The sequence below is a fragment of the Peromyscus maniculatus genome, chromosome 7 (assembly GCF_049852395.1).
Source record: "Peromyscus maniculatus bairdii isolate BWxNUB_F1_BW_parent chromosome 7, HU_Pman_BW_mat_3.1, whole genome shotgun sequence".
In the NCBI taxonomy this organism is placed as follows: Eukaryota; Metazoa; Chordata; class Mammalia; order Rodentia; family Cricetidae; genus Peromyscus; species Peromyscus maniculatus.
Genome location: NC_134858.1, coordinates 59,433,629 through 59,454,671, shown reverse-complemented (window position 1 = coordinate 59,454,671; position 21,043 = coordinate 59,433,629). Strand labels below are relative to the sequence as shown.

Below are 21,043 nucleotides of genomic sequence, written 5' to 3'. Positions count from 1 at the left end.
TTGCAATTGGTCACAGTAAGCTGCGAGTCACGCCTCCCGCGCTGCCATCGCTGACAGGCTTCTGGGACTGTCACTCAAAGAGTCTCCGCCTCCCTTCATGGGGACCGCCCTTCAATGACGGCCCCGCCCCGTGATGGCCCCGCCTCTCGCGCCGCCGCTCACAGGCTTCCGGGGCTGTCACTCGGGGAGCCTCCGCCTCCCCGCTTCCATGGCCTCGCCCCTCACCGTGGCTGGGATCTCGCGTGAAGAACCGCGGGCACGGCGGCGGCTGGGCTCCCCGGCAGCGCGCGGAGCGGGCGGGCTCTCTCACACGAGCGCTTCCTCGCCGAAGAGGCTGGAGCTGCGGCAGCGCAGGCCTGGGCCGCCGCGTCTCCGCCGCCCGCTTCAGTTATCCTCAGGGCTCCGGGGGCCGCTCGTCCGCCGGCGCGCCTCAGGTGAGGGTGCTCGGCAGGTCGCGGCTGGGGAGGCGACCCGGGGCGGCCGTGGCAGGCGGGTTTCGCGACGGGGGCGGCTCCCGGGGGGATGAGCGGCGCTCCGAGTGCGGGGATCTCGGTGACGCGGCGGGGACTGGGAGTTCCGGAGCCCCTTCGGCTTTGGGGTGGGGGTGGGTGGCCGCTCAGACGGTCCGGGGGTCTCTAGGGTCGCGGGAGGGAGCGTTTCCCGTGTCCCGAGAGCCCGTGTGCTGGCATCGCGCGGTTCCGGGACGAGGGGACCATTTCTGGCGATCCCGGGCACTTGGGGGACGCAGTATACAGTTTAGCCAGGTCCTGAGGGCACGGGAAGCCCTAGGAGCGGGGAGGGGTCTGCTTGGCATTCCTGAAGTCAAGCAGGGGGGTGTCAGGGTTCCAGAGACCAGTGTTTGTTTAAGATCGCCTTGGGGTGATAGGGCGATGCCTCTGTCCCTCCCGGGCAGGAACCGACTGGGTGGGTGTGGGTGGGGGCGGGAGCGTGCCAGGGGAGACCAGCGTCTGTATTGGGGTTTCTGCTTCGCCCAGAGGGGGGCGGTAACTGTGCGCCATGGTCCCCAGTCTTTTTTCGGGGCGATAGGGAGACGGATCTTGTCGTGTGGGCGCGGCTCAGCGGGCTCTGAGTCTCCAGGGGTGCGGGACCTGGGTTCAGGAACCACTCCACAGCACTGCTTGTGGTTTTCGGTGTCTAACGGTTTCGATCCGGTCCCTTTCCTTTAGATGAGATTTGACTCGGTGCTTAGTTGGAAGATTGATCGGGGCAGTTGCCTAGTTGGAGACACGGTGGGCTTGTTCTGCTGTTTCTTTTCTTTGCCCCGGGATCCCTTTGGGGACGCGCTGTGTTGTCGCCTGAGCTCTGAGCTCCGGAGGAGCGATACCGACTTGGGCATGCTGTCGGGATGGTGGTTTGTTTGTTTGTTTGTAGGCGAGTATCCGAAGGTTGAGAGAGGATTTAGATCCTGGGGTAGGGGCGGCTGTGCGCTTTGGGCTTTCTGTTCTAGTCTTTGATGAACCTGCATGGTTAAATTTGTCCTGTATTTGCCTGCGTCTTAGGCAGTCAGATAGTGCCAGGGAGTGTCCTTTTTAAAGCATTTGTGGAAGAGGGGTAACTTCAGTATATATATAGTCTCAAAGCCAGATTTCTGCAAAAGCGGTATTGGCAACCTGTTAAGGATGGCCTATAGAGTCCTTTCAGAGAATCCTGGTGCATCAGTTTTACTGTGCTTTAGATCTTACAGAGTTCTTGATGACTCTACCAGACTTAGGTGGAACTTAAATGACTTCTATTTATCTGCCCATGAGTGGTTTAAAAATATGTGTCAGAATGTCTGAGCATTTGCCTGACAATTCTCCTGGTTAGGCAGTCTAATGTTACCTTAGTCTGAGGAAAATTCCTGTAAGCAGGAAACAAGATGTAAGCAGACAAGTTGAAATATGGCAAAGCAAAGAAGTTTGCCTTGCCAGTCTTCCTGTCAGTTTTTTAAAAAGGTAATTTCTTTTGCTTTTTAAATCAGAAAGGTTAGGAACAAAGTATTGAAGGTTTGCATTTTGCAATCATAAAATAAACCAAACCAAGGGAATGTATTGTAGTGTTAGTAGGGCTTGGGGGGTGGGATAGGTTGGTTATCATTTTCTCACACCAAAGTACCTGATTGGCTATTTTTATGCCCATTAAAACTGATCAGTTGAGCAAGTATTTGTTTGAAACCAAAGCCCCAAAAATTCAAGTAGATCAACATCTTCAAACTCTTTTTTTTTTTTTTTTGAGAGAAAGACAAAATGACAAAGTAGGCAAAAGCCTGAAGCTTCACATTCTTTTTTGAAAAGCTTTCAGACTTCTAAAGAAGCATAGATTGACCCATCTGCAAAGACTGATCATCTGTTAGGTGCCATGATGCTGATCGGAGGTGCAGTGATTGCAGTAATGCATCCTACATGGAGAAGGAAGCAACAAATAAATAAAACCGTTAAATTGTGATGTTGCAGAGGAAAAATCATTGTCCTTGGGAGTCAGCTTTTTTCCCCTTAAATAACCCCCAAGTAATAGTTGACATTTGTTGTGATAACCAGCTCAGCTCTCTACCTTCAGAATTACTTTTTTTTTTCAAAACTTAAATTATGATCAGTAGAGTTTGGGCATTAAGTAAATGTCTCTTTGAAAATGCTTTTGTGGTGTAAGCATGAAGAAAATCTGTAGCAACACAAATGGAACTTACTATGTTTGGAGCTGTCTTTAGGAGGTAGATGCATGGTAGAGAGCTGTCCAATTTCATACTTTAATATTCCTTGAATCTATTTCAATGAGCAGCTTACATGAAAATTAGGTAAGTCCAAAAATAAAAACATTTTGAACACTGCAAGTTTGTGAATTATACAGTGTTGGCAGACTTTTGTCAATGTTGCCTGTCTTCCTGTTTGTACTAATGAAAAAGAGATATTTCAGTTACCTAAAAGTTATGGGGGAAGTGTGGACAAGTGAGATGGGGAACACAGCAAAATAAAAAGTGTATAGCTGAATGTTAAAAACATTTCAAGATACTGGGTCTTTGATTATATATAAATGTATGGGGGGGGGGAGAGGGCTCTTGTGCTGACTTCAGAAAGACTTTTTTATTCTTTGGTCAAATATAGGCATATTTAATATATATGTTTTTCTTGTGAGACATATGAACCATAAAAATAGTTTTATAGTTTCATTATCACAGTACTGAAAATGAGAGTACCAAAGTGGATTTTGAATTATCATTCAAAATCTAGAATCATAATATTATATACTAAAGCATTTTCTAGAAAGGAAATTGTAAGGACTGCATTATCTTCACTGCACTGCTAATAGTGTGACCTTTGATAATTCTTAGTGTCTCCAGGTCTCGGTTTCTATGTGTAAGCATATATGTAAATAATGGATGCAAGAGGAGCCCTGTCCATAATCCGTACAAACCTCAGTTCCACGGTTTGTACTGCATCAGTTTTTGTTACAGAACCTGCAATGTTACATGTACAGAAAGCAGAGAGAGCACGAGTGGATCATTCTCAGAATATAACTAGTTCTTTATAATTTACATCTGTATCTGATTTCAGAAGCTTCTTTATAGAGATATAAGTATTTAATTCTAGAATATACATTCATGAGGGTAAATGCTTTTCTTTGGATCATTTGGCTGTGCATATTACAGCAGTTTTACTGTTTTTAGCATTTTTGTCTTTTGTATCTGATCCCTTACTCCGTGGCAGAATACCTGTGCAATAATGTTGTGTTCTCATTTAATTCTGGGTAGAATGACAGCTCTCTAGTCATTGGCCCTAGGCTTGACCCCTGTGTTCCATCCTTATAGTGCTCTCAGCATACTGCAGATCTCATTGCTCCTTACTTAACACCCATTGTTCTTTAGCTCCAGGATTTCCTTCTGTCATTACAAGGCCTTTCATCATCCCTTCGGCTCATCTGCATTTTCTCCACCATAAACCTCAAGCTCCAGTTGTACTAATGAGAGCTGTTTACTGAATGAACCACCCTGTTTCCTTGACTCTAACCCTGCAGTTAGATTCTTTCCACGTGCCTTCTCGTATTGCTGTAAAAACCAATGATTTTTTTATTCTTCAGCTCCACACTACGCATTTTAGATCCTTTTATCCTCTCTGGCCCTTCCTCTTCCTGCCTCCCTGGGTTATTCACTCAGGTCATCTTGTTAATTCAGTCTCTTAAAGTTTATTAGTTTGCTCTAGTTGTGTCTTTTTCTGGATTTAAAGACAGGCTTATATTTGCTGTTCATTTTTGAATCCCTCTTGCTTGTTTACACATACTTGGATCTCTCCTTATATGTTTGAAATCTGGAAACCAAACTCAGTGTCTTTGTACTATGCAAGATTAATTAACCTCATATGTCAGGCTTGTCCTGCTTTCCTAAACTCTTCTTCCTCTAGGTTATCTTCTCTTCTCTTACCCACAAACTGATATTAGGACTGTTGTTTTTAGCCTCATCTTAAGAATTATTTAGCTTTGCATATTACAGCAGTTTTACTGTTTTTAGCATTTTGTAACTTTTGTATCTGATCCCTTACTCCGTGGCAGAATACCTGTGCAATAATGTTATGTTCTTATTTAATTCTGGGTAGAATGACAGCTCTCTCGTCATTGGCCCTAGGCTTGACCCCTGTGTTCCATCCTTATACTGCTCTCAACATAATGTGGTCTGTTCAGTAGAACTATTTATCCATAAAGCAATAGCATATGAGGACATTATATATGCAATAGTGGTTGAATAGTTTCCTCAGAATCACATAGCAGCCTATCTGTAAGATATTTTCTACTAAGCTAGTTGTGAATACTGGTGTGAACTATTATTTGAACAAGGCTTGATAGTGCACACCTATAAGCCCAGCCCTGAGGCTGAGGCAGGATTTTGAGTTTGAAATCATCCTGGGCTAAATAGTGGATGAAACTTGGTCTCAAAAAACAAAAACCCTGGTATTTTAAAGGAATAGTAGATGCCTGATTTTTCCCTCCAAGAAAAGTGATGCTGGGGATCTTAGAGTCTTAAGGACATGGCTCAGAGAAAATCCTGAACTTGGATCATGTCATGTGGGCACACCTCAGTGTCTTTACTCATCTACTTCCTAATCTTGTTATTTTTCCCTTCCTTTTTTTTCCTTTTTAAGGAAAAAATAATCCACAGATTATTGAGTTATTAGAATCAGGCTTATCACTAATCTCTTATGTGCCTTAAAATATGCCAACTGTATGTCAACTAAGAGGGTTACAAAAAAGACATAAAACCCAATCACTTCCCTAAAGGGACGTAGGTATGTATTTGAATGAAGTCATCTTCTAGGTCAGTGGTTCTCAACCTTCCTATGCTGCGACCCTTTACAGTTCCTCATGTTGTGGTGACCCCAACCATAAAATTATTTTATTGCTACTTCATATCTGTAATTTTGCTACTGTTATGAATCGTCATATAAATATTTGAAATGCAGGATATCTGATATGCAACCTCAACCATAGGTTGAGAACTGCTGCTCTAGCTCTTAGCCCAGGAATGATTTCTAATGGCTAACTTAATGAGTTTTTTTTTTTTTTTCCCTGTTTTTTGTTTTTCAAGACAGGGTTTCTCTGTGTAGTTTTGGTGCCTGTCCTGGATCTCACTCTGTAGACCAGGCTGGCCTCGAACTCACAGAGATCCACCTGGCTCTGCCTCCCGAGTGCTGGGATTAAAGGCGTGCGCCACCACCGCCGGGCTAATGAATTTTTATACATACCAATCAGGTAAAGATACTGAACATTTATATGACATCATAAAACTTCGTCATTCTTTTTCCTAGTTAGTACTTTCCAAAGGCACTTTACCTTTCTCATCACCCTCAATCTAGATTGTATTTGCTCTTGAACTTTATTTTTTAAAAAGCAAGTCTTTTTTAATGGTTTTCTTTATTCAAAGAAATACAGTGTCTATAAGATTCTTTTTTTTTTTTAAAGACAAGGTTTCTCTATTTAACCCTGGCTGTCCTAGAACTCCCTCCTGTAGACCAGGCTGACCTCAAACTTACAGAGATCCGTCTGCCTCTACCTACCAAGTGCTCAGAATAAAGGTGTGTACCACCACTGCCTGGCTTCATTCATAATTTTTAAAATTAGCAATAGTTTATTTTTGTTCATTGCTGTATATTGTTCCATATGTGTACATATGTACCTATTCTGTTGTTAGATATTTGGGCAGTTCTTAGCTTTTAGAAAAACAACTACTAATAACAGTTTTGTACATGTGTTTTAGTGGGCGTATAGATTCATTCCTTGGCTATAACCAGGAGTTACTTTCAAAATATTTGACACACAAGCACACATGGAGTATACATACAAGGTTCTGAGCTGCAAAAGCTTTATATAGGTCTCCAGATTGACAATAAGGTATTTGTAGTAGGTGGCTTCTCTGCATGATCTCCTCCAGAGTCCAGATGGTGATCTACCTAGAAGGCGGCATGTCTGTTCGGGCCTGTGTCTTTTGCTTCCATCCCAGCCCCTCCTCCCTGATTTATAGGGTAGGGAAAAGAGGCTCATATTCCTATTTGAGTGTTCTGGAAAGATGCCAATTTCTATGCTGCCAGAATTGAGTATTAGTTTTTAAAAAACTTTTAATTTGATAAACAAAAGATTTTACTTTGTATTTCTTTGATTATAATGATATTGAACATCATAAATTGATTTTTAAAAGAACAATTGAATCTTAAAATAGTTATAAGAAAGATTTTAAAAAGAATTCCTCAAGCATTGTCTTAGGGGATATTTTAAAGTAGGAGGCTCATTGTGTGAACCAGGCTAGCTTCCAGCTCATAGATCTGTTTGATCCTGCCCAGATTAGGGTGTGTACCACCACTCCTGGCCCATTTTCCCGATAAACAGAGAAAATTATTGAATGGTTATCATAAAATTCCAAAGGCCTGAGTCTCAGATGTAGTCCCTGTTACCTCATTTTTGTGTGTGCTTCTACAGATAGTAGATGTCCATGTGTATACATCCATTCCCCTGTGTGCTCAAGGATTAGTTATGGATACCCCACAGATACCACTGTCTGTGAATAAAGTCTTGTATACAGAGTTTTATAGTGCTCACTTTTTCTTCTCTAGGTTACTAATTAACACTTGATACAATGTAAAAGCTATACAAATAGGTGTCAGATTCTACTCTTTAGGGAATAATGATTAGAAAAAAGTCCATACATGTTCATTCAAGTGCAGCGTTTTCCCCTCTAATATTTCAGCCCTGGGTTGGCTGAATCTTCAATGTGAAACCAGTAGATAAGGAACACTAACTATGTAATGTGTGTGTGTACATGTGTGAGTGTGTACATATAAGTGTGTTTGTATATAATGTGTGTGTCCATGCATATGTGTATAGGTTGAATGTGAGTATATATGCCAGAACAGGAGATGGATTTTAGAGAACATTTATTTAAAATACTGTCTGGTTTAGATGTGGTATAGTATATCATATTGTGTACTAAAAATTAGAAAGGGTCTAAAAATGATTAGTATCTGGCTAGTGGCCCAGAAGAAAGAAAAGCAGGGTCTGGCAGTATTTGGCAGTAATTTTCTATAAGACAAGTGGCCTTAGCTCTTTTTATTATTAGATCAATTCTTTGACAATGGCACTTCTGTTTATAGTACTGATTCCCTAGTACTGTTCTTAGAAAGAAAGCCAATTTTTAAAAAACTTCGACAGTTGATACCTAAAGGAAATTATTTAAAGTATAAAAGGTATTCAGAAGAACATTTGGGGGAAAACCTCTATATTAGGCATTTTAGTATTTCTTTGCTTGTAGTTAAGAATTTTAGCAGAAGTTTCATGACATTCTTGGTTAATAGTGAGAATTTGAGGTAGACAAATTGCGAATAAAAGCCATCATTTTCCTAAACTCTTATTTGCCTAATTAAAAAGCTAATCAGCCTTGGTATAAACATTTTAAGTATGTATTTTTATAAGATTTTTATGCTAGTAATATAGTAGTAATTTGTATCATACATCAAAGATCTTTTTAAGCTTGACTTAAATGTGATTGCTCAGTAAGTGGTTTGAGCAGTAAGTCAGATGAGGAATAGAGAGATGGCTTAGCAATTACGAGTGCTTGCAGAGGACCTGAGTTCAGTTCCCAGCACCCATGTCAGGTGGCTCACAACCAACCCCAGCTCCAGAAAATCTGATACCCTTTTATGGCCTTTTATGGACAATTAGACACACATGCATATATCCTCACACAGACACATAAATAAATAATAAAATATACCTTTACAAAAAGAGTTGTTGGTTTTAATTGGATTCTTGAGTGTTTTAATAGTTCAGGGAGAAGATACTTGCTTTGTCAGTAAAAATTTTTTTAAGTCTTCTATTTCTAAAAATAAAATTTGGGGATGACTGTTACTTATTGGAAACTATCTTGTTGTGTAGCTGAAGTTTTCCTGTGTCCCAGCCAGCCAGCAATTGGGACAAATCTCTGTCATCCACCAGTCTCACAGTTGCTCAGACCCAGGTAAGCACACAAAGGCTTATATTAATTATAACTGCGTGGCCATGGCTCAAGCCTTTTGCTAGCTAGTTTTTATATTTTAAATTAGCCCATAACTATTTATGTATCGCCACATGTTCCATGGCTTTACCTGCACCCCATTGCTTGTTGCTCCTTGGGTGGCTCACTGGCAAAGATGAGTAGGGATAATATCACGTGTCCTGTTTACTGGAATTCATGTCCTGTTCAGAATATATTACTAAGTGATAGGGCCCCTGAAAGAATTTATACCTAATAAAAATTTGTAATATTTTGGGAGTTTTACAAAAAGAATTTGTTAGAGGTAGAAAATACTCATTTTTTTTTTTTTAAGTTCAATTTTTGCTGTTTTGTTTTGTTTTTTTTTGTTTTTCAAGACAGGATTTCTCTGTGTAGCCCTGACTGTCCTGGAACTGGCTGTTTAAACCAGGCTTGCTTCGAACTCAGAGTTCCACCTGCCTCTGCCTCCTGAGTGTTGGGATTAAAGGTGTGAGCCACCCCACCCCCCAGCATTAGTGTTCTATTTTAAAATTTTATGTTTTTGTAAAATTGAATAGTGTAAAGGATTCCTTTTACTATATACCCATTACTTAGCATCCCTTAATGCTAGCACCTTATATAATTGTACATTTATCAAAACCAAGAAACACAGACTGATTTTGAAAAAGAAATTCACCAACTTTTGGTGGGAATACCTGCTACATATAAAGTATGTTAGCTGCTGAAGTGCATACAGTGTTGGGAAACAAGCAATTATTACATTCTTTGAATGTAATATTATTAACAAACTGATAAGTTTGGTGTCCTTCTTGAACAGATTATTATATTATTGAACATGTGTTGTTTGTGTTTACAAAAGAAGGTTCTGATGATTAGGAATCAGCTTGAGCTTGCAAAGAACAAACAGGTTCTGATGGCTTTACTTTTTTCCTTATAGGACAGGATAGATAAACTGTTTGGGACAGCAGAACTACTGTGACAGTATATATTCAGAATTGGAGTTCTAATATGTACTAGACACTGGCTTAAATGTTTTATATATATAAGTCATTTTATTTATTTAATTTATTTTTATAGCCAAAGAAAGGGACCCCTAAGGATAGACATATCATTTGACAGTTCTGTTATTTTTGTAAACAAATTAAAAAGTTATGTGTTGAATATTAACACGGGTAGGTGGACACAGGTAGGTACTTGTAATTGATTAAAAGACTGTCCAAAGTTTGATTATTAATAGACTATGTTAAAATGAAGCAGCAGGGTCTAGAGAGATGACTCAGTGGTTGAAAAGCACTTGCTGTGAAGCATGAGAATCAGAGTTGAGCTCTCAGCATCCACATAACAAGCTCATGAATCTCGCTCACATTTGTAACCCCAACATTGAAGGGAGTGGAGGCACGAAGATCTCTGGGGCTCCATGGCTGCCAGGCTAGCCAGAGGGAGACATAAGCATCAAGTTCAGTGAGAGACACTGTTCCAAAGGAACAAGGCAGAAAGTGTCAGAAGACAACACCAGGAGCCCTTCTCTGACCTCTGTCTTCACACTCAGGTATGTACACCACTGTGCATGTGCCACACTCAAACATATGCACACACACAAATGAAACAGCACATTCTTAGTGTCATGCCTCAAGATGCCCTCCTCACCCATACAGTAAGTTTTTATTAACAATGTCTGTCTCTTAGAGTACTAGTTCATAGACAAAATCAGGATTCTCATCATGTATTTTTAATAATTTGAACAACAGCTTGTATTTAAGAAAATATTTGAAATGTTTGAATTTGGTACATAGGTTTTTGACAAGACTGCTCTACAATTAAGGATTTTAAAGCCCTCACAGATACAGAGTAGAAGATTTAGAGGGCAAACACCACTGTTCTTGCTTTCATTCATTCATTCATTCATTCATTCATTCATTCATTTATCTATCTACCTACCTACTATCTATTTATCTCTTTATTTGTAAGCAAAAAAGTGTTTCTATGGTGATATTTTATTTGTACTGAAATGTGATTTTAATTTTATATTAATATATAAAGTTGCCCTGGGGTCAGAGCTATTAGAGCCATAACAAGAGCGTGGTGGTTAGAAGAGCTGGGTAGATTTCTGTGTGTTCAGGGATACAGCCAGTATTGGAGACATATGCCTTTAAGACCTGGAGGGCGGTACTTACAGACAGTGATGAGGCAGTCATGTGGTTGGGTTTACAACCAATGAGAAGGCAGAACAGAAAGAATATTTAAACATGGACAAACAGGAAGTAGCTCTCTCTCGGGGAAGCTAGGAGCACTGCAGGAGGTAAGATTTTATCTCTGAGCTCTGACCTCTCGGCTTTCTCTTTTACCTTGGCTCTGTGTTTCTTATTTTAATAAGACGATTGGTTACATCTACATGTTTCTACTTGAGTATGGCTTCTTATTTGTCTGAAGTTAGTGTGTGTGTGGTTTAACTGTCTCCAAAGTTAGCATCTACTTAAGCTCCATTGATTTGAAATCTGTTGTCTAGAACACATTTATTATCATTTTCGTTTTTTGCATAGCTTAGGTTTTTAATTCTCTTTGTCACATTTTAAAGAGGACATTGGTAATTTATTTGGAGAATAACTATAAACAAATAATGTCGTGAAACAGATACTTGGAAAGTAATCAAAATGTTTCATGTTGTTCATCCAGGAAGAAAGACTTCAGTAGGATAGTGGTAAGGCTTTTTAATTTGGGTACTTGGATGATGTCTAATGTGCGTCCTGACTCAAATCTTGAATTTGTGAAACATACAAACTTGAATGGTACACAGAGGATTAAACATACAGGAATGAAAGTTAGGAGCGGGTAGCATGGCGTATTGCGTCATAAGAAGACCTCCTCAGCAACTGAAATGAACGTGGAGAACTCGTTTCTTCGTGTGTGTTAAAGTACCTGCTGTGTAGTGCTTACTCCTTTAAGGAGCTTTCCAGTTCCAACCTGCTTTTGTAATTAGTGTTATTTTAAAGATTTCTTCATCAACTATGATTCCAGTTGCCAAAACATTGTTTTAGGCACTTACTTTCATTTACTCATAACATTTATGAATTTAGCTAATATCACATATTAATAGGGAAATCTATACTTTCTTGACCATTCGTCTCTGAAATTAGTCCTTATTGTTTATTAGCTATTGTATTAAAAAAGGAATTGTGATCCTCCTGCTTCAGCCTCTTGAATAGCTGTGATTAAGGTCTGTGCTACCATGCCTAGTTCATCTCTATATTCTTAATATTATCCTCCTTCAATCAAAACTTTTTTTTATTACATTTACTTATTGTGTAGGTGTGTGTGGGTTAGGGGGGTGGTACCCATATATGGTGGTCAGAAGACAACGTTCGCTCACTCCACCTTGTGTGTTGTCAGGGGCTTCGTTGTAAGCACTTTCCCTGTTGAGCTGCCACCTTTCCTTTGATTGTTTCGATGTACATGCCCATTTCTTTGTCTTTTTTTAAAAAACTTTGTCATACCAGTATAAACACAAATAATTTAGTGAAAAAAATAGAATGTATTTTAGTGTGTTTGAGAAGTATGTCTTTATTTTTTTTTTTTTTTTTTTTTTTTTTTTTTTTTTGGTTTTTCAAGACAGGGTTTCTCTGTGTAGCTTTGCGCCTTTTCCTGGAGCTCACTTGGTAGCCCAGGCTGGCCTCGAACTCACAGAGATCCGCCTGGCTCTGCCTCCCGAGTGCTGGGATTAAAGGCGTGCGCCACCAACGCCCGGCGAGAAGTATGTCTTTAATTGAGCCATATCGGGAGTTATTTCAGTCATCAGCTCATCCTCTACTCCCTATAAAGTCTTTGTCATGCTTAATGGGGAGTCACCACTTAGCATGCCTTAAAAATCAAGCCACTATCATCATCTATTTTGATTGACTTTTTTCAGGGAAAGCATGGGACCAGTATCAGAGATCTCTTTGCCTTCAGTAAAGCTAATGACTTCCATTATGAAAAGATTTTGTTGCTGCTTCCTCTGGGATGGAAGTGGGGTGGTGGGGTGGTGGTGGGGTATCTCACTCTGCAATGCAAATTGTTATTCTCCAGTTACTATTTTACTTAAAACCTAAAAAATAAAATATCTTGTATGAATTTATTGAGCATACCTCTACTAGAAAAATATCATGAGGACTAGGTATGTAATTTTGTGTTATACTATCATTTAGCACTATATTCATTTGTTCATATTTAGAAGCCAAATGTCCAGCATATATTAATGTAATTGTACTAATGACAACTGGGTAATTCAGTCACTGGATAAGCAAAATGTGGCACAAGGTTATATTTTCATTACCACATACATTATTATTATCTTAATGGGAGTTAAATACTAGTGTGATATGGTAGTTTTCCAGGATACTTCTTTTAAAGTCCTTTTTTGCACTGCAATATAGACTACAAGTAAGACTGCTGCTGCTGCTGCTGCTCCTCCTCCTCCTCTTCCTCCTCCTCCTCCTCCTCCTCCTCCTTTTTCTCCTCCTTTTCACCAAATGGCAGACACCAGTGCAGCAGGAGGGCCTAGAGAACCTAGGGCCAAGGATTAGGCAGCCACAATATCTTCCTGTCTTCCATGGAGAATTCGGCAGTGGTCTTAGGGGCTGTGGCCATGGGCCATGGGGCTCATGGAGGTAAAGCCGAAGACAAAAAGTAGATCCTGGTCACCAAACTGGGTTACCTAGTCAAGGACATGAAGATCAAGTCCCTGGAGGAGCTCTGCCCGTTCTCCCTGCCCATTAAGGAATCTGAGATTATTGGATTTTCCCCCCCCTGGGGATGAGGTTCTAAAGATCATGCCAGTGCAGAAGCAGACTTGGGCTGGCCAGCAGACCAGGTTCAAGGCTTTTGCTGCTGTTGGGGACGACAGTGGTCATGTTGCTCTTGGTGTTTAAGTGCGATAGGAAGTAGCCACTGTCATCCCAGGGGCCATCATTTTGGCCAAGCTTTCTATCATCCATGTGTGGAGAGACTACTGAGGGAACAAGATTGGCAAGCCCTACACTGTTCTGGACAAAGTGACAGGCCACTGTGGCTCTGTGTTGGTGTATCTCATCCCTGCCCCCAGAGGCACTGGCATCGTCTCTCTCCTGTGCCCAAGAAGATACTGGTGATGGTCAGTATTGATGACTGCTACACATCAGCCAGGGGCTGCACTGCCACCCTGGGCAACTTTGCCAAGGCCACCTTTGATGCCATCTCTTAAGACCTACAGCTACCTGACTCCCAACCTCTGGAAAGAGACTGTGTTTGTCAAGTCCCCTTATCAGGAATTCCTTGACCATCTTGTGAAAACCCACACCAGAGTGTCTGTCAGAGGACTGTCAGCTCTAGCTGTGACTACCACATAAGGGTTTTTATATGAGAAAAATAAAGTGAATTAAGTATTAAAAAACCAGCTATTTTCTTTTACTTTTATTGTTAAGTACACATAACGTCAGCCAGTGATTTTGAGGGTATACCCCTAAGTTGTCTTTATTATCATAGAATGCTGTTGCTTTTTAGTTTATTCCCAACACTTTAACAGTGTCTAATACATAGCAGATGCCACATGTTGTATTAGTAAGTATATCAGTGACTGAAGCCATATGGATACACCAAAGATATAAGAAGAATTGGATGATTGTAGTTTTTCTGTCTCTGCAGTTAAGTTTATTTCTCTGTTTTGTCTCAGTCATACAGTGTTTGCCCAAACCAGAAAATTGTTTTGGTTGGCTCCCAAGATGAAGCTGAAAATGATTGCTAAGAATGTTAGTTTCACCCAGTGGTGGTGTCGGCACATGCCTTGAATCCCAGCACTTACCAGGCAGAGGCCGGCGAATTTCTTTAAGTTCGAGTCCAGGCTGGTCTACAGAGTAAGTTCCAGGATGGCCAGGACTACACAGAGAAACCCTGTCTCAAACAACAACAACAAAAATAATAATAAAAATTTAAAAAGTTAGTTTTTGGGCCTGAAGAGATGGCTCAGTAGTTAAGAGGATTGGCTCTTCCTGAGGTTCTGAGTTCAATTTCCAGCACCCACACAGTGGCTTACAACCATCTATCACTGTAATTTCATGTGATTCTCATGGACTCCGCTGCCCTTTTTCTGGTGTGCAGACAGAACACCCATATACATAAAATACATAAACAAGAGTACTAGTTTCTGAGAGTCAGGCTACTCCTTGTCATTTTGAACTATGACAGTGAGAGAAGTGGGAGATGGTTCAAAGCAGAATTAGAAGCAGTATTTTACATTTGCTTGTGTTGCATATGGTGAATATAAATGAGGTCAATGAAATCAAGTACCACTATTTATTTACTACAACAAGAGAATATACTAGGAGTCCACCTGCTTTTTTAATAGCTTCACTGAGGTATAGTTGACATAATAAACTGCACGTATTTAAAGCATACAATTAAATTTTTGCAGAGGTGTTCTGAGTACTTGGAAACCTTTGTGTTCAGGGTTGTAAATAAACCTACCATCTCCAGAAATGTCTAAATGTAATCTTTGTCATGCCTCTTCATGTACCCCATATCCCGCCACTTCAGACCACTGACTTGCCTTCTGTCACTAGATGGTTTTGCATTTTCTGCAGTTTTATATGAATATAATCACTCAGATACCATGTAATTTGGGGAGCAGCAGTCCACCTCTTATTTCACTTGACATAATCACTTTTAAGCTCTTCTCTGTTATCTGTCTCATTAGTTTCTTCTGGTATTGATGTTTGTCTCACTGTGTTGCTTGGCCTGGCACTCTGTAGCCCAGGCTGGGCTCACAATCTCCTTACAGCAGCCTAAGCTAGGGTTATAGGGGTGTGTCTTAGGGTTTCTTTTGCAATGATGAAACACCAAAGCAAATTGGGGGGGAAATGGTTTTTTTCATCCTACAGCTTGTAAGCCATTATGAATTCAGGCAGGGTAGGAGCTGATGCAGAGACCACGGAGGGATGCTGATTACTGGCTTGCTCAGCCAGCTTTTTTATAGCACCAGGACTATCAGCCCAGGAGTGGCATTGCCTACAGTCAGCTGGGCCTTCCCACACCAGTCATCAATCCAGAACATGAACCACAGGTTTGTTCAGAGGCTAGTCTTGTAGAGACATTTTCCCAGTTGAGGTTTCCTCTTCTAAAATTATTCTGTCTTTTGTCAAATTGACATAAAACTAGCCAGCACAGGGTGCATCATCATGACGGCCAGTTTATTATTTTTAAATTATTGAATGGTAAATTTTCATGATACATATACACCAAAATTTGTTTATCATTTATTTGTTGACTTGGGAGTTCTTTAAAATTTTACTTACAAATATAGCTACTACTGTAAACAGTAGTATATCTATCTAATATGGATAAAGTTTCCATTTTTCTTAGATAAATATTAGGAGTACAAATGGCTAGAGTCCATGGTACATGTTTTAACTTTGTGGAGTAGCATTATTATAAAAGGCCAGTTCTCCTGCTACTGTAGAGATAGCTTATAAATTAATAAGAGTAAACAAAAGAACCAACAGAAAAATGGCAGAAACTATAAATGTACACGTCATCTTAAAAGTAATACAAATGATTTTAAATATAGGAAAAGTTTCCTAGAAAGCTAAAACTTTTATTCTGTCTCTGTCTCGTGTGTGTGTGTGTGTGTGTGTGTGTGTGTGTGTGTGTGTGTGTGTGTCTGTATCTGTGTTGTATGTGTGTGTCTGTGTAACAGCTGGTAGACATTGCTTACCTCTTCTTTATGGATTCCAGGGATTGCAATCACGTCATTAGACTTGGTGGCAAACACATTTACCCATTGAGTCATCTCACCAGCTGAAAGCTGAAAAGCTTTAAGATACTGTTTCATGTTTAGATGTCAAGTTAAGAATGCTTGGGTTTGTACAATTTCTCACCTGAAGTGTAATCTTAAATATCAAGTTTTTAAAAACTACTCTGTGGTTTAGTTTCCTCACCAATAAAATTAAAGCATAATAATTACAAGAATTAGATGAGTTAGACATGAAGCTCTCACAGCAATTTTTGACACACATAAGTGTTCTTCAAAAGCAATTATTCTGAAGCAGGCATGGTGGCATATGTCTATAATCCCAGCTCTCAGGTGGCTGAGACAGGATTGCGAGTTGGAGGCTAGTTTTTGCTACAGAGTGAGACCTGGTGGCAAAGGGCACAAACCAAACCAAAAAAACAAAATAGCTAATTACTATTATCAAAGTACAGATTTAAACAAGGGTAGTTTTCACTTACTAGATTCACAAAGATTAAGCAATAATGGCAAGGATGTGTAGAATTCCTTTTCTGTATCATAGGCAGGAATGGAAGCATATGCAATTTCTTTGGAAAGTGAGTTGATTTACTAAAATGATAAATGTTCATGCTTTTTAATTCAGTAATTTTAAAGGATTTTCCTTTGTTCATTATAGTATTAATTATATTATCAAAAGCTATAAATGGCTCTTAATATTATCTGGTTAGAAAATAATGACACAGCTACACAATAAGGTGTCATTTTGCCAAGAAAAGGAGTATTAATGCCTGAGTTCATCTTCAGACGAGACAGTATCTCCCTATGCATCCCTGACTGGCATGGAATTCATTATGTAGACCAGGCTGACCTTGAACTCAAAGAGCCTTGGCCTCCTGATGTACCATCATGCCTGGCTCCACTCTTCAGACATCTCACCATGGGGCCGGGGAAACTGCAGAAATGTTTACGGCATGCTAGTATTATTATAAGAAAAGTAATTGAGCTGGGCGGTGGTGGCTCACGCCTTTAATCCCAGCACTCGGGAGGCAGAGCCAGGCGGATCTCTGTGAGTTCGAGGCCAGCCTGGGCTACCAAGTGAGTTCCAGGAAAGGCGCAAAGCTACACAGAGAAACCCTGTCTCGAAAAACCAAAAAAAAAAAAGAAAAGAAAAGAAAAGTAATTGTGTATGTGTGGGTGTACATCTACATGCACACAGTAAAACATTTATTCATTATGCATCGACTTCTTGAATATAAGTTAAAAAAAAAAAGGAGTAATTGCTTCTAGAGGGACTGAAGAAAAAGGCCTGGAAGATTGAAAGTCTGAGATGCTACACTCAAACTGCTTCAGTGGCTCTGTTTGTGTTTAAATCTTGAAGCATTTATAGGTCCTCAGGAAGTCTCAGCCTTGATCAGAGAAGTCCCTCTTACGATTACTCCTGGTGGTAACATTTTATATCATTCTAGTACAGTATGAAAACCATGACACCAACATGATGCAGTCTGCATACTTTCCCTAGATTACATCATTGTTCACATATATTCGTTGTGTGTTTATGTATTATACACCCCAAGACCAAATTTTATCACAGTCAGTTTTGTAATCATTACCGTAGTCAACAACTATTCCCTCACCACAAAAAAATCTCTGGGTCATCCTGTCATATCCATCATCCTAACCTCAGGCTTTAAAAGGCATATGCTTTTTTAAAATGTATTATTATTAAGTGTATAGGTGTATTGCCTGAAAGTGTGAGGGCATTGGATCCCATGAAACTGGAGTTGTAGATGGTTGTGAGCTGCCATGTAGGTGCTGGCAATCAAAACCAGGTCCTCTGGAAAAACAGTAAGTATTCTTAACTCTGAATCATCTCTCCAGTCCCCTAAAAGTGCATTGTCTTACAGAAAATATAATGGAAATATATAAACAAGCCTGTACAAAGAACAAAAGATGGTTTCTTAGTCCATTTCACATTGCTGTAACAGTATCTGTGGTTGGCTAATTCATATTTAAGAGTTCCAGGGGGCTAAAGATTTGAAAATACTGATCAGTAGTTCAGATTTTAAATAACCTGCCATTAATTAACGCAGTTAATTGACTATGTTTATAAAATAAGAAAACTGAGAGCTTTCTGTGGCCCCTTTCAATATAATATTTGTTTTGTGGATAATTTCATCTGAAAGAGGGCTATGATCTTACTCATTTGCCAAATATGTGTATGACTGTATAATGTCAGTCACTACTGTAGGTCCTAGAAATTCACCAGTAAACAAAATAGGCAAAAATTTCTATCTTCATAAAACCTGCTTTTTAGATGCAGCCATAAGGGTAAAAAGACATAACGCATGTTTGATGATAAGTGATGAAGAAGGAAAAATAGGAGGGAAGGAGAGTGAGGGAAGAGTTGTACTTCTTCAGAGGTTATTTAGGAAAAGTCACTGACAAGGTGACTTTTAAACAGCAAAAGGGAGTCAGGGAATGATGTATGCAGACAGTACAGGATATTGTAGGCCCAGTGCTGGGTGGAGCATGCTGGAGGTAGTTGAACGAAACCTGTCATTGAAATGGAGTGATAGTATTAGAAGATGAGCTTAGAAAGATGGTGGCAGTGGATAATAGGTCAAGCAAGATCTTAGAAGGTGACCGTCTTAGGGTTTTTATTGCTGTGAAGAGATACCATGACCATGGCAACTCATAAGGAAAACATTTAATTGGGGTTTCTCGCTTACAGTTCAGAGGTTCAGTGCATTATGATGAGGAGCATGGTGACATGCAGGCAGACGTGCTAGAGAAGCTGAGAGTCCTACATCTTGCAGGCAACAGGAAATCAACTGTGACACTAGGAGTAGCTTGAACAAAGGAGACCGCAAAGCTCACCCCCACAGTGACACACTTCCTCCAACAAGGCCACACCTACTCCAACAAGTCTATACCTCCAAAGAGTGCCACTCCCTGTGTGATTGGGGTTGGGGGGCACAATTAATTCAAACTACCACAGTAACTTGTGTGGGTATTAGCTTTTAGTCTAAGGAATAGGGAAGGATGGCTTCGAATAGAGTAGTGATTTGATTGAACTTTTAAAAATCTTTCCACTTTGGGGGAATGACCAAAGGTAATCAAGAGCAGAAGCAGTCACCCATTAGGAGACTACTGTATCCATCTAGGTGAAAGGCTCTCAGATCAGGTAGTAGAGGTAATAAGTAACTGCATAAGGTCAACAGTATTTGTTGACAGGGTGAGAGAGCAGAGTGCAGAGAATGAGGAAAAGTGGGAGATTAAGCCCAGAAGGATAGTTTGCTGTGATGGCTAAAACTGAAAGAAAACCTTTTGGAGGAGAAAAGTTTTGAATATAGTAATTTTGGGATACATATTAGGCATCTAATTGAAGAAAAAAAACTGCAGATGTCTGAGTCTTGAAACAAAAGGAATGGACTAGAGATTTAAGTTTGGGAATTGTAAGAGATTAGACCAGATGACTTCATGGAGGGAGAAAGGTTAGAGAAGTGAGGTCCCAAGACTGTGATTTGAGGCACTATAGTGTTTAAAAGTTAGTAAGGAGTCACAAAAGAAAACCTAGGAGGACCTGATTGAAGAGGAAAAGCTGGTGAGACAATGTCCTGGAAGCCAGATAGAGAAGAAAGTATTTCAAAAGGAGGATGAAATCGCTGTCTAATGCTGTTAACAGTTAAAGAGGACTGGTAATTGATTGTCATTTTGGCAACCTGGAGTTAGTGTTCTAATAAGACCAAGTTTGATGAAGTGGTGAGTGGGAAATCTGATTGGAATAGATTTGAGAGAAGGGGGAGAAGTAAGAAATAGCAGAAAGCACCCTGGGAAATTTCGTTGAAGAAATGCAGTAGTAGAGAGAATGAGAGATTGAGGAAAGATTTGTTTTTAGATGGAAAATTGACATGTTTGTAGGAGCTGAGTAAGGAGACATTTGTTAGGGAGTGCGAGTGGGTGATGAATGGAGGTGGAATGCATGAATAGAAGAAGACTGGGCCATATCTGACCATAAACAGCTGATACCGGTAATGAAAGACAGGAGAATATTTGGGCACAGCTGTAGTTAGGTGTGTTTATGAGCTTGTGGAAGTTTGTATTGTTCTATGTGTCTCAGTAAAACAGGAAATAGGCTCAACACATGAAAATGAGAATAAGAGGAGGAATGGGAGATTCTTGAAGAACAAGTAGTCATGTAGGAGAGGGACAGTAAATAAAGTAAGGTATACTTGTTAGGCATCAGTAAGGAGTCACTTGAGAGTTCTGGTCTTGGATTTGAAGGTAAAGTAGTTACCCAGCAAAGACTCTCTCTAGCCACATTGAGCTGGATAAGTACCAACAAAGAATAAGCAGAGAATTGGCTTGGTACCAATTTTAGCCAACCAAGATTGACAAAGTATAAAGGAGGAAAACTTGTTGAGATTTTATGCAAGACAGAGAAGTAATAAATGGTTGAGTAGGGATTTAACCTCAGGTAAGAGGGGATTAAGGAAGACAGCAAAAGAGTGGGAAGGAGAAAAGTGATGGCGGTAGACTAAGGTGTGATGGCACACATTTCTAATTTCAGCATGCAGGAGGATGAGGCAGGAGAACTGCAAATCTGAGTCCATTTTGGACTACATAGTGAGACTGTCTCAGTAAACCAGTACATAAGTATTAATTTAAAAGTGGAGTGTAGATTTGTTGAGTTGACAGCTTGGTAGGGCCAGGATGTTCAAGTGAGTGAACTGGGGTTGGAACTTTAGCTCAGTGGTAGAATGGTTGCCTAGCAAGTGTAAGGCCCTGGGTTCAGTCCTCAGCTC

General features: G+C 40.2%; 1 protein-coding gene across 9 annotated transcripts in view; it reads left to right on the top strand.

Moving 5' to 3' along the window:
• The first annotated feature begins 239 nt into the window (after positions 1-239).
• Positions 240-21,043, top strand: part of Glce (glucuronic acid epimerase) — a 71,566-nt gene continuing 50,762 nt past the window's right edge. For 3 of the 9 annotated variants that reach the window (XM_042281071.2, XM_016003507.3, XM_016003510.3), the window contains exon 1: positions 240-434. The gene's annotated coding sequence lies outside the window, so the exon portion shown is untranslated. Of the gene's footprint in view, positions 435-8,406; positions 8,489-9,295; positions 10,053-21,043 lie in introns of those variants that run through there. The other 6 variants (XM_076576438.1, XM_076576433.1, XM_076576439.1 and 3 more) reach the window with 4 other exon arrangements.